Source organism: Dendrobates tinctorius, unplaced genomic scaffold, assembly GCF_039654945.1.
Source record: "Dendrobates tinctorius isolate UK_male_01 unplaced genomic scaffold, ASM3965494v1 ptg000144l, whole genome shotgun sequence".
Lineage (NCBI taxonomy): Eukaryota > Metazoa > Chordata > Amphibia > Anura > Dendrobatidae > Dendrobates > Dendrobates tinctorius.
In genome coordinates, this window is record NW_027361811.1 from 7,128,554 (window position 1) to 7,139,642 (window position 11,089).

Below are 11,089 nucleotides of genomic sequence, written 5' to 3' on the forward strand. Positions count from 1 at the left end.
GGCAAGGCAGAGAATAACAGAAGGACTACAAGTCCAAGCAGGACAAGGACGAACATGGCACAACAGACAAACATAAGACAAGGCATGGGACAAGAGATGGAATACGAGCACGGAGCGTGTGCAGAGACACACGACAGAGCAGAGTGCAAGGGCACAGACTAAAGGGAGCACCCCACAGACCAAGCAGCCATGCAGTTACACCACACAATACTCAGCCCCTGAGCATAGGAAGGGGCGGTCTAATATAGGGCATAGCACCTCCTCTTCCGGGTCAGGACCAGGGGAGAACTTCCTAGTTCAGATGCTCCAGGATCACAGACCGCAGTCACATGATCAGGGTTTCAGACATGACGAGATGATCACAGAACCAGACAATGCAGGATCTTAGGAAACATCACATGATCAAGGTTTCAGACATGACGAGATGATTGTAGAACCAGACAGAGCAGGATCCTAGGAAAGGTCACATGATCAGAGTTTCAGACATGACGAGATGATCACAGAACCAGACAGTGCAGGATCTTAGGAAACATCACATGATCAAGGTTTCAGACATGACGAGATTATTGCAAAACCAGACAGTGCAGGATCCTAGGAAAGACACATGATCAGGGATTCTAGACATGACGCGAAGATCACAGAAGGCAAAGCAGAAACACAGGCATCTTGCAGCTTAGCAGACATGAGGTGAGTGTGCACACCGCTCCAGGGTCATGAGGTAAAACAGACATGGCGGACATAACGGACATGGCGAGCATGACACCACCGATGTTATTACAGCAACGAGTTATGTAATAATACGCAACACAATCCGGTTCCAATGGGTGTCGCGGTCCAGTAAGGGGCCTCACATTTTCTACTGAAGCCGTCCTGCTTCATATATCTCTGTGACAATTACCAGCGCCAGACAGGACCGCGACACCCACTGCACCAGACCGCGCACCCTGGCAAGTATAATATAAATTGTCGGGCCATTATCTACAGCATTACAGAATGCATTACAGAATGCTATAGATAAGCACATGGCAGGGACAACAGCTGATAGGTGTACAAATAGTTGTCGTATTCACTTTTAATAGAACCACAAACCGAATCCCAACCCTATCCCTAATCCCAACACTAATGACTACCATAAACATTCTTGCAATCCTTAAAAAATGACATTGGGGGTCCCCCTATATTTCATATTCACAAAGGCTACGCAGACAGCTGCGGGCTGATATTACGAGCAAAGGAAGGTGTTAATATCCATCTCCCCTTTACCAAGGCGATGAATATCAGCCCAAAGCTGTCTGTGTAGCCTTTATGGCTATAAAATATAGGGTGACCCCACAAACAAAGACTTGTGATTCACAATATATTTCATAGGCAGAAAGGCTATGCAGACAGCTACGTGATGATCTGCATAGCCAGCCTCGGAAGGGGCTTTGTATTGCCCCCCGGATGTAAATATCAGCCCGCATCCGCCAAAGAAAGGCCGCATCTATAAATGCGTCAATTCTTGCGCCTAGCCACTCTCTTCCCACTCCCGTGTAGCGGCGGGATATGGGATAATATAGGGGTTAATGTCACCTTTTACTGTTAGGTGACATTAAGCCCGGTTAATTATGGAGAAGCGTCAATAAGACGCAGATCCATTTTAATTCAAAAAGTGTGAAAAGGACCAAAAAAAAACAAACCTTTTAATAAAATAAAGACAAAGGTTTTATTAAACGGCCAGAAAGACTTAGCAAAAACCTGCAGTAAGATATTTACAGCCTTGGAAGGGGTTAATATTCATGTCCCCTTTCCCAGGCTATGAATAGCATGCTGCAGCTGTCTGCGTACCCTTTCTGGCCTGAAAAATCAGGGGAGCAGACAAAAAAAAATGATGTGGGGTGCCCCTATATTTTATGGCCAGAAAGACTAAGCAGACAGCTGAAGTTTGATATTTTGTCACGGGGGCTTAGTTCAACTAAGGCTGAAATACCCGGGGCCCCTGTGGTGTCCCTTTACTAGGGGAAACCCTGTCTGACCCTCAACCCAGGGTTTTTGCTGAAGGTGCAAATGCCTGAGCCTCCGACCTTTCCTTATCTCCTGCTCAGCCCTGCACTTAACCCTCCACCCTCCACCCAGTGAGAAGTCACCACCAAAGCTCCCACACAAATAATGACAGACAGGGAGAACTTAAACTGCACTGCGCCGCACACACACAGGAATAAACAGTAATGTGAACAGGGCACAACTAAACACAAATAAGGGAAGGAGAAAGGATAACGACGGATCATACGACACCAGATATGAATCTCTCTCTCTTGAACACCTCCACTCCAGACCGGAACCACTTGGTATGAAACACAAGCTATAATCGGCGACGCCCATAGGCCAGCATGACTATTTAAAGACCGTGGGCGTGACTAACCATCCAACCTGGTCTCCAGCAGGATTAACCCCCGAGAGCCTGAAGATCAGGCCGGCGCCACTGAGGCTATAGTGGCTGGAGGTGGAACTACCTCTGCCTGCCGGATGCTGTGGTGTGAACAGCGTCCGACATGACAGTACCCCGTCTTCTACGAGGGACCCCAGGGCCCTCAAGACTCATAGGACCCGGCTTGTCCGGATGACGACGGTGAAAAGAACTGACCAGCCGATCCGCATGTATGTCTGAGGCTGGAACCCAAGACCTCTCCTCTGGACCATACCCCCGCCAGTGCACCAAATACTGAAGAGTACGGCGTACTACTCGAGAGTCCACTACCTTGGCGACCTCGAACTCTAACTCGCCATCCACCATGACTGGAGGTGGCATCGGCGTCGTGTCCACCAAGCCTACCACCTTTTTCAATAAAGCCCTGTGAAACACGTTGTGTATCTTGTACACCGCGGGAAGTTCCAACCGATAAGCTACTGGGTTAATGATGGCAGAAATCCTAAAAGGCCCAATAAACCTTGGACCCAGTTTTAAAGAAGGGATTTTGAGTTTTATGTTCTTCGTAGCTAACCACACCCATTCACCCACACACAGGTCCGGACCTGGCATGCGTCTACTGTCAGCCACCCGTTTGTACCTGGCACTCATGCTCAACAAACGCTGTTTCACCCGCCTCCAGACTGATGACAATTGGGCTCCTAGCTGATCCTCCTCCGGGACACCCCCGGAGTCACCTGTAACACCTGCCTAACATGCTGCAAATGCCTGAGCCTCCGACCTTTCCTTATCTCCTGCTCAGCCCTGCACTTAACCCTCCACCCTCCACCCAGTGAGAAGTCACCACCAAAGCTCCCACACAAATAATGACAGACAGGGAGAACTTAAACTGCACTGCGCCGCACACACACAGGAATAAACAGTAATGTGAACAGGGCACAACTAAACACAAATAAGGGAAGGAGAAAGGATAACGACGGATCATACGACACCAGATATGAATCTCTCTCTCTTGAACACCTCCACTCCAGACCGGAACCACTTGGTATGAAACACAAGCTATAATCGGCGACGCCCATAGGCCAGCATGACTATTTAAAGACCGTGGGCGTGACTAACCATCCAACCTGGTCTCCAGCAGGATTAACCCCCGAGAGCCTGAAGATCAGGCCGGCGCCACTGAGGCTATAGTGGCTGGAGGTGGAACTACCTCTGCCTGCCGGATGCTGTGGTGTGAACAGCGTCCGACATGACAGTACCCCGTCTTCTACGAGGGACCCCAGGGCCCTCAAGACTCATAGGACCCGGCTTGTCCGGATGACGACGGTGAAAAGAACTGACCAGCCGATCCGCATGTATGTCTGAGGCTGGAACCCAAGACCTCTCTAATGGACAAACTGAGCGCAAATGTCACGGGGGCTTAGTTCAACTAAGGCTGAAATACCCGGGGCCCCTGTGGTGTCCCTTTACTAGGGGAAACCCTGTCTGACCCTCAACCCAGGGTTTTTGCTGAAGGTGCAAATGCCTGAGCCTCCGACCTTTCCTTATCTCCTGCTCAGCCCTGCACTTAACCCTCCACCCTCCACCCAGTGAGAAGTCACCACCAAAGCTCCCACACAAATAATGACAGACAGGGAGAACTTAAACTGCACTGCGCCGCACACACACAGGAATAAACAGTAATGTGAACAGGGCACAACTAAACACAAATAAGGGAAGGAGAAAGGATAACGACGGATCATACGACACCAGATATGAATCTCTCTCTCTTGAACACCTCCACTCCAGACCGGAACCACTTGGTATGAAACACAAGCTATAATCGGCGACGCCCATAGGCCAGCATGACTATTTAAAGACCGTGGGCGTGACTAACCATCCAACCTGGTCTCCAGCAGGATTAACCCCCGAGAGCCTGAAGATCAGGCCGGCGCCACTGAGGCTATAGTGGCTGGAGGTGGAACTACCTCTGCCTGCCGGATGCTGTGGTGTGAACAGCGTCCGACATGACAGTACCCCGTCTTCTACGAGGGACCCCAGGGCCCTCAAGACTCATAGGACCCGGCTTGTCCGGATGACGACGGTGAAAAGAACTGACCAGCCGATCCGCATGTATGTCTGAGGCTGGAACCCAAGACCTCTCTAATGGACAAACTGAGCGCAAATGTCACGGGGGCTTAGTTCAACTAAGGCTGAAATACCCGGGGCCCCTGTGGTGTCCCTTTACTAGGGGAAACCCTGTCTGACCCTCAACCCAGGGTTTTTGCTGAAGGTGCAAATGCCTGAGCCTCCGACCTTTCCTTATCTCCTGCTCAGCCCTGCACTTAACCCTCCACCCTCCACCCAGTGAGAAGTCACCACCAAAGCTCCCACACAAATAATGACAGACAGGGAGAACTTAAACTGCACTGCGCCGCACACACACAGGAATAAACAGTAATGTGAACAGGGCACAACTAAACACAAATAAGGGAAGGAGAAAGGATAACGACGGATCATACGACACCAGATATGAATCTCTCTCTCTTGAACACCTCCACTCCAGACCGGAACCACTTGGTATGAAACACAAGCTATAATCGGCGACGCCCATAGGCCAGCATGACTATTTAAAGACCGTGGGCGTGACTAACCATCCAACCTGGTCTCCAGCAGGATTAACCCCCGAGAGCCTGAAGATCAGGCCGGCGCCACTGAGGCTATAGTGGCTGGAGGTGGAACTACCTCTGCCTGCCGGATGCTGTGGTGTGAACAGCGTCCGACATGACATATTTATAGCCTTGGAAGGGGTTAATATCCATGTCCCCTTTCCCAGGCTATGAAAATCATCCCGCAGCTGTCTAAATATCAGGGTACCCCCACAAAAAAAATGACGTGGGATCCCCCTAAATTTTATGGCCAGAAAGAGTAAGCAGACAGCTGACGCCCGTTTCGATGGTTATCTTCCTCAGAAGGGGTGCTCATGTGTGTCAGGGGGATCCTGGGTGATACTTTACTCTGGTAAATATATTTTGTATGCATCAGTTTTCTTATTTGCAGCCATGAGGTGCACTTCTTCATACCTGGTCCTCTCTTTATATTCACATCATGTATTACAGGTTTAAGGGTTTTTCTTTTTTTCCCTTCCTGAGGAGACCAGATATGGGGGGAAAAAAACTAGCAATGCCAGCATATGATCAACTTTTTCTATGAGTATGATTTGTGTATTATGAACCAATATATGAAAATAAAATGTACCATTATGGATTTATTTAAACATTTTTGGAAATAATAGACATATTACTCAATAATACCTTTGCACCAAGCACTTTATGTATTTTTTCATATAAATCTCTTTTCATGTGCTTTCTCATGTGTTATAATTAATGTAGTTTTTTTACTTGATATTTACTGTCACCCAGTGTGTTTGTTCGTTTTTTGCTATTCCATTTCTGTATGGTTTCCCGTTTCTCATTTTATTATCATGTATTTATTTGAATAAAAATATAACTTTTCAACCTTCATTGGAGGACCTTTTCTCTTGTGGTTTTGCCCCTAAGGAATTTATCTAGATGTCTGGTGAGAACTTTCAATCCCAAAGTGTTTCACTAAACTTTATAATGCCCGTGCGTGAAAATAAAAAATCCTATTTTTCTCCCACAAAAATGATCTTTTAGTCCCCAATATTTAATTTTCCCAAGGGCAACAGGAGAAATTGGACCACAAAAGTTGTTGTCCAATTTCTCCTCAGTACACTGATACCCCATATGTGGGAAAAAATACTGTTTGGGCACACGTTGGGGCTCGGAAGGGAAGTAGTGAAGTTTTGGAATGGAGACTTTGATGGAATGGTCTGCGGACATTATGTTTTGTTTGCACAGCCCCTGATATTCCCAAACAGTATTAAAAAAAAACTTAAGTGACATCATTTTGGAAACTAGACCTCCAAGGAACTTATCTAGATATGCGCCCTTTTTGGAACTAATGTTTCCTGTAAATCTAAGTAAATTAGTAGTGCATGGAGGTGTAGTACAATTTGAAGCAATCTTTCTTACACAGGCCAGGATTTTCGGGGCAGATGTCGCATTGATAAATGGTGTCCTTGCGTATTCCCCTTTTGTAACACACTCGGCACCTTACCTTTTTTTCCAGTTTGCGGGACCACCCCCGGGAAATGCTGACCTGGTACAATACGTACACCTTCAGTTCCGGAAGTACTGGGGCCCGCTCCTTCCAGAGTGCCAAACATCAGGGCCTTAACCACTACCTCCTGAAACTGAAGGTACTATGAATCAGTGTGGCGTGCACATCGTAACAGCAGGAAAGCCTTGAGCATTGTCATTTGTATGATGTGCAAGGCCAGCTTTTTGTACCACACCCTGGCCTTTCGCAAAGCTCTGCATGGTTAGAGAAGTTGATCAGAGAGATTAACGCCTCCCATGTTTTTATTGTACCCCAGTACACAGTCCAGTTTGCTGACATGTGTAGAGGTACCTCGTACAGTGCTGAGGGTGCTGCCATCACCGTGCATGGTGATCAAGGACATCCCTCTTGTCCTTGATCATCAGTAGGTGGTCGCTACATTGGGATCTGCTGTCACCGCTTCTGAGCATCTGCCCAAGTAGCGTCTTCGGGAGGCCTCTCTGATTATTGCAGACAGTACCGCAGACTGCGGTACCTCATGCAGAGAATGATTTGAAGAGTGGCATGCTGGTATAAAAGTTATCGGTGTAGAGGTGATAACCTTTATCCAGCAGTGGGTGCACCAAATCCCACACAATTTTCCCACTCACTCCCAAGACAGGAAGACATTCAGGGGGTTCAATCCTGGTGTCCTTTCCTTCATAAACTCTAAACCTGTGGGTGTACCCTGAGGAACTCTCACACAGCTTATAGAGTTTGATTCAGTACCTGGCCCTCTTACTGGGCAGGTACTGACAGAATCTGAGCCTTCCCTTAAAATTAACTAAGGACTCATCCACGCAGATGTCCCTTTGGGGCATGTACACTTCAGCAAACTTTGTGTTGAAGTGTTCGATGATCGGCCGAACTGTGGACATAGTCAAAGTTGGGGTCATCTCATGGGGGACACTGTGCATTATCGGTATAATGCAGGAGTTTGCGGATGGCCTCAAAACGCATCCGGGCCATGACCATTCAGAACACTGGAGTGTTGTATAAAACATCAACATTCCAATATTGCCGAAGTTCTGACATCTTCAGGATCCCCATGTGGAGGACTAGGCCTCAAAACTGCATCATTTCAACTGCGTCTACAGGAGACCAGGTCAGGAATACTAAACAGTGTCCGGTACTTGATATGTAAATTCGAGGATGGACTAAGTCAAATATCAAAGGGAGTAGCTTAAAGCAAAACAACAAATCCATATTAGGTGGGAGTTAATGTGTTTGGTTTCTGGGCAGAATCATCTAACAGAATATCCAATCCTATTTCTCTAAGGCATCATCAAACACACATACAACGCCCCTCATTCATTTGAAAGTGTCACCATGTTTCTATTAAAATCTAAATTACAATCCTGGTGCGCCCTGCTATGTTGGCGCACGCCGCTCTGGCGAGTGGGAGCCAAAGCATCTCAGGCCGTGACAAGACCCAGCGCCCCGGCCGCAAGTCAAACCCCGCCCACGTGATCACATGGACGGGGCCGAGTCACAAGATCGGGACGCGGGACCGAAATTCACGGCCCAATATAATCTGAAAACACACCGACAGGTGCGTGCCCACAGCGGGCGCCACGGATTGTCTAAACCAGGCTGCAATATATCATTCTGCTAAATGGACGTAGCAAAAGGAAGCCTGAACCATTGAGCTATAAAACGTCAACACGCATCGAAAAACCTTTAGATGCCAAAATATATGGACCCATAGTAGGTAAATAGTGAACTTATAAGACAGTGTACAAACAACAAGTAAGAATAAACATCACTCTAATCTAAATAGTAACCACAAGAGTATTAGGCTTGGATACCCTATCATCAGAACAAGGTAGAGTGCAGATCCTAAATATATAACATACTATGCTTTATACAAAAATACCAAAAGACAATTTCCCAAATATTTCAATGGGTACCCAGTTTGCAAGGTTTTTCCAACAGGGATGGGGAGTAGATCACCAGACAAAAAGGAGAAATTAGTTCCGGACACAGCTTAGTATACCTGACCATTTAGAAACAATGTTAGCAAACTGCATTTTGTTATCTGGTCTGATTGGTGTGCCACCCCCAGAAGAAGGCTGTACGCCGAAACGTGCGTTGGGGCTGGCTCCATCACCCACAGGAGGTAATTATTTCTTTGCACTTTATTGGTTATTTGTGGATTGTTTCTATGTACTTCCTTTGGAAAACTGTGACACCATGGTGTGTCCCCCCCCTCTTTTTCTATTTAGCTTTATAGGAAGTTACTTATAGGATATATTTGTTATGTGCGGCCTCCATTTTGTCATAGTGTGGGTCATGGTGCTTTTTGTGGTTTCCCACTTTTTAAACCTTGTCTATGTTTTATGTGTGTTTTTTGAGAATAAAAATTAGACCTAGGGGCTGTCTCTTTTGAAGCACTCACATTATTTTTTAAAGATTCCAAAAGTAGTCAGAAATCCATTTAACCCTTTCAGAATACAACAGTTATTTGTTTTCATTCTATTACTTTGATGATATTGTGAGAATTGGCAGGAACATGGAATGCAGTGACGAGCAGGAGGCAGAGCAAGATTTAACGGGTTTATTACAGGGGATACTCCACGCGGGGAGAGGGTAAGAGGTATAGAGGGTAAGGCTCAGCATAGTAACAGAAAGAGAATAAATGTTCATATAACAGGTAAACTTGTCAGTCTGATGTTTCCGGATGATGAAGGCATGAAATCCCACGGTGGTGCCGCAAGTGACGCGTGAAGTCTCTGGCCTGGTCTTGTAGGAAAGTGAGGCACTGTCTCCTGACGGCAGCGGTGTATCCTGGCTCTCCTAGGCGCAGCCTCGCGGTCTCGGGCAGAAGCACACAATGCGGAGTAGTCTGTGGCGCTGCCGTGGAGTGACTGGGTTCAGAGGCGGGGGCCGAGGTTATGCTACCTGGCTCTGTGTGTTCCACCCGGTCAGAACTAAGTCACGTGTCAGCAACAGTCAGCGGAATGGGACGTCTTCTCTGTATCCGGGGTTGAGCCGGCACAGTCAGTAGGCGCGTGGGGTGGTAATACGCAGCACGGTCCTGTACTGTGGCATCGCTCTGCGGAGAGTGAATCAACCTTCTCCTGCTGCGCACTCTGTCTTCCCACCAAGAGTCCTGCACTGGCGCGAACCGTCCCTTTAAAGTCTGACCCGCCCCCTAAAGTCGAGTGCAAAGATCTGTCCTGGTCAGAAAGCTCTCCCCCCGGCAACAGTGGTGACAGCCCCAATAATTCTGGGCCTGACACGAGAGCGGTATCACTGGCCCGGTTCATAGCCCTACAATATAACCACAGCAGTTTAAATGAATTGTAAAAAGGAACACTGAAAATTCTCTCTGTTTTCATGAATAAGGAGGAATATTTTATTGTACAGTTTACTCCTTGTTGACATACGTTACCAGCCACTAGTGATGAGCGAGTATACTCGTTGCTCGGGTGGTCTCTGAGTATTTTGGCGAGCTCGGAGATTTAGTTTCTGCACCGTAGCAGCATGATTTGTGGCTGCTAGACAGCCTGAATACATGTGGGGATTGCCTGGCATTCCCCACAAATGTATTCAGCCTGTCTAGCAGCCACAAATCATGCAGCTGTGTCGACAAACACTAAATCTCCGAGCACGCCAAAACACTTGGAGCTCACCCGAGCAACGAGTATACTCGCTCATCACTCCCAGCCACCTCTGCAGTCTATTAGGGGTGCCCAGTTTCCTAAGAAGCAGCTATAGAGCTTCCAAGCACTGCTCTCAATCTGTCCAGCGTCGGCCTCTGATGCTGCGGAGGTAAAGCGGCCTCTGTTAGGAGCCCTGGCGAGCGCAGTGTTCAGACCAGTTACTCAGCCAACAGGCCAGCTCAGCAATCGTGAAGCCTGGAAGGCAGAATACTGGTGCGCTCCTAAAAACACATGACAAGCCATTCATTTTTTGGGTCACTGTAACCATATGGGGGATTATTTTTTGAGGGACAAGTTGTTTTCTTTAGAGCAAGCGCCGACAAACAGAATTTCGGTCCAAGTGCGATAGGACAAAGAATCAACTTGGACCAATGTTGGTCCATGGGGTCTTTTTCCATGGATAGACTGTCCGAGGTGGGGGGTGGGATCACCGCATACCTGAGTTTGAGCTGATATTCGGATTGCACCCCACCATGCAAGTCAGAGTCCATGGAAACCATCACACTGCACTGCAGTCTGATGACATCTGAGTGCAGGCCGATTTCTGATCACTGACACAATGTGCCCCATTCACATCATAGATTGCACTGAGATGTAGAAGAGTTTGTGTTGTGGCCAAAGTCGCGGTGTAGCCGCTGCCCTCCTGCACTATTGGGGGCGACATACATGGGGACAACCCCTGCTTCTTCCAGGGCTCCCTGTGCTGCATACAGCATGCCCTCTCAGTGCTGCGCGCAGAGCTTGGCGAGTACACGGCTTTATTTCAGGCTTCAGAGTTGGCACCGGTACATTCACCCCCTGCGCGTTGTGTAACAAGGACACCGAGCTCCGCCTACTGACGGCTGCGCAGGCGCAC

The 11,089-nt window shown here is 47.9% G+C and overlaps 1 long non-coding RNA gene across 1 annotated transcript; it reads right to left on the reverse strand.

The window, feature by feature from the left end:
* Positions 1-9,111: 9,111 nt before the first annotated feature.
* LOC141049492 (uncharacterized) lies at positions 9,112-10,993 on the reverse strand. The gene is made up of 2 exons (XR_012220368.1): positions 10,672-10,993; positions 9,112-9,841 (listed from the first exon to the last, which is right to left on the reverse strand). It is a non-coding gene; the product is annotated as an uncharacterized lncRNA (long non-coding RNA).
* Positions 10,994-11,089: the final 96 nt, after the last annotated feature.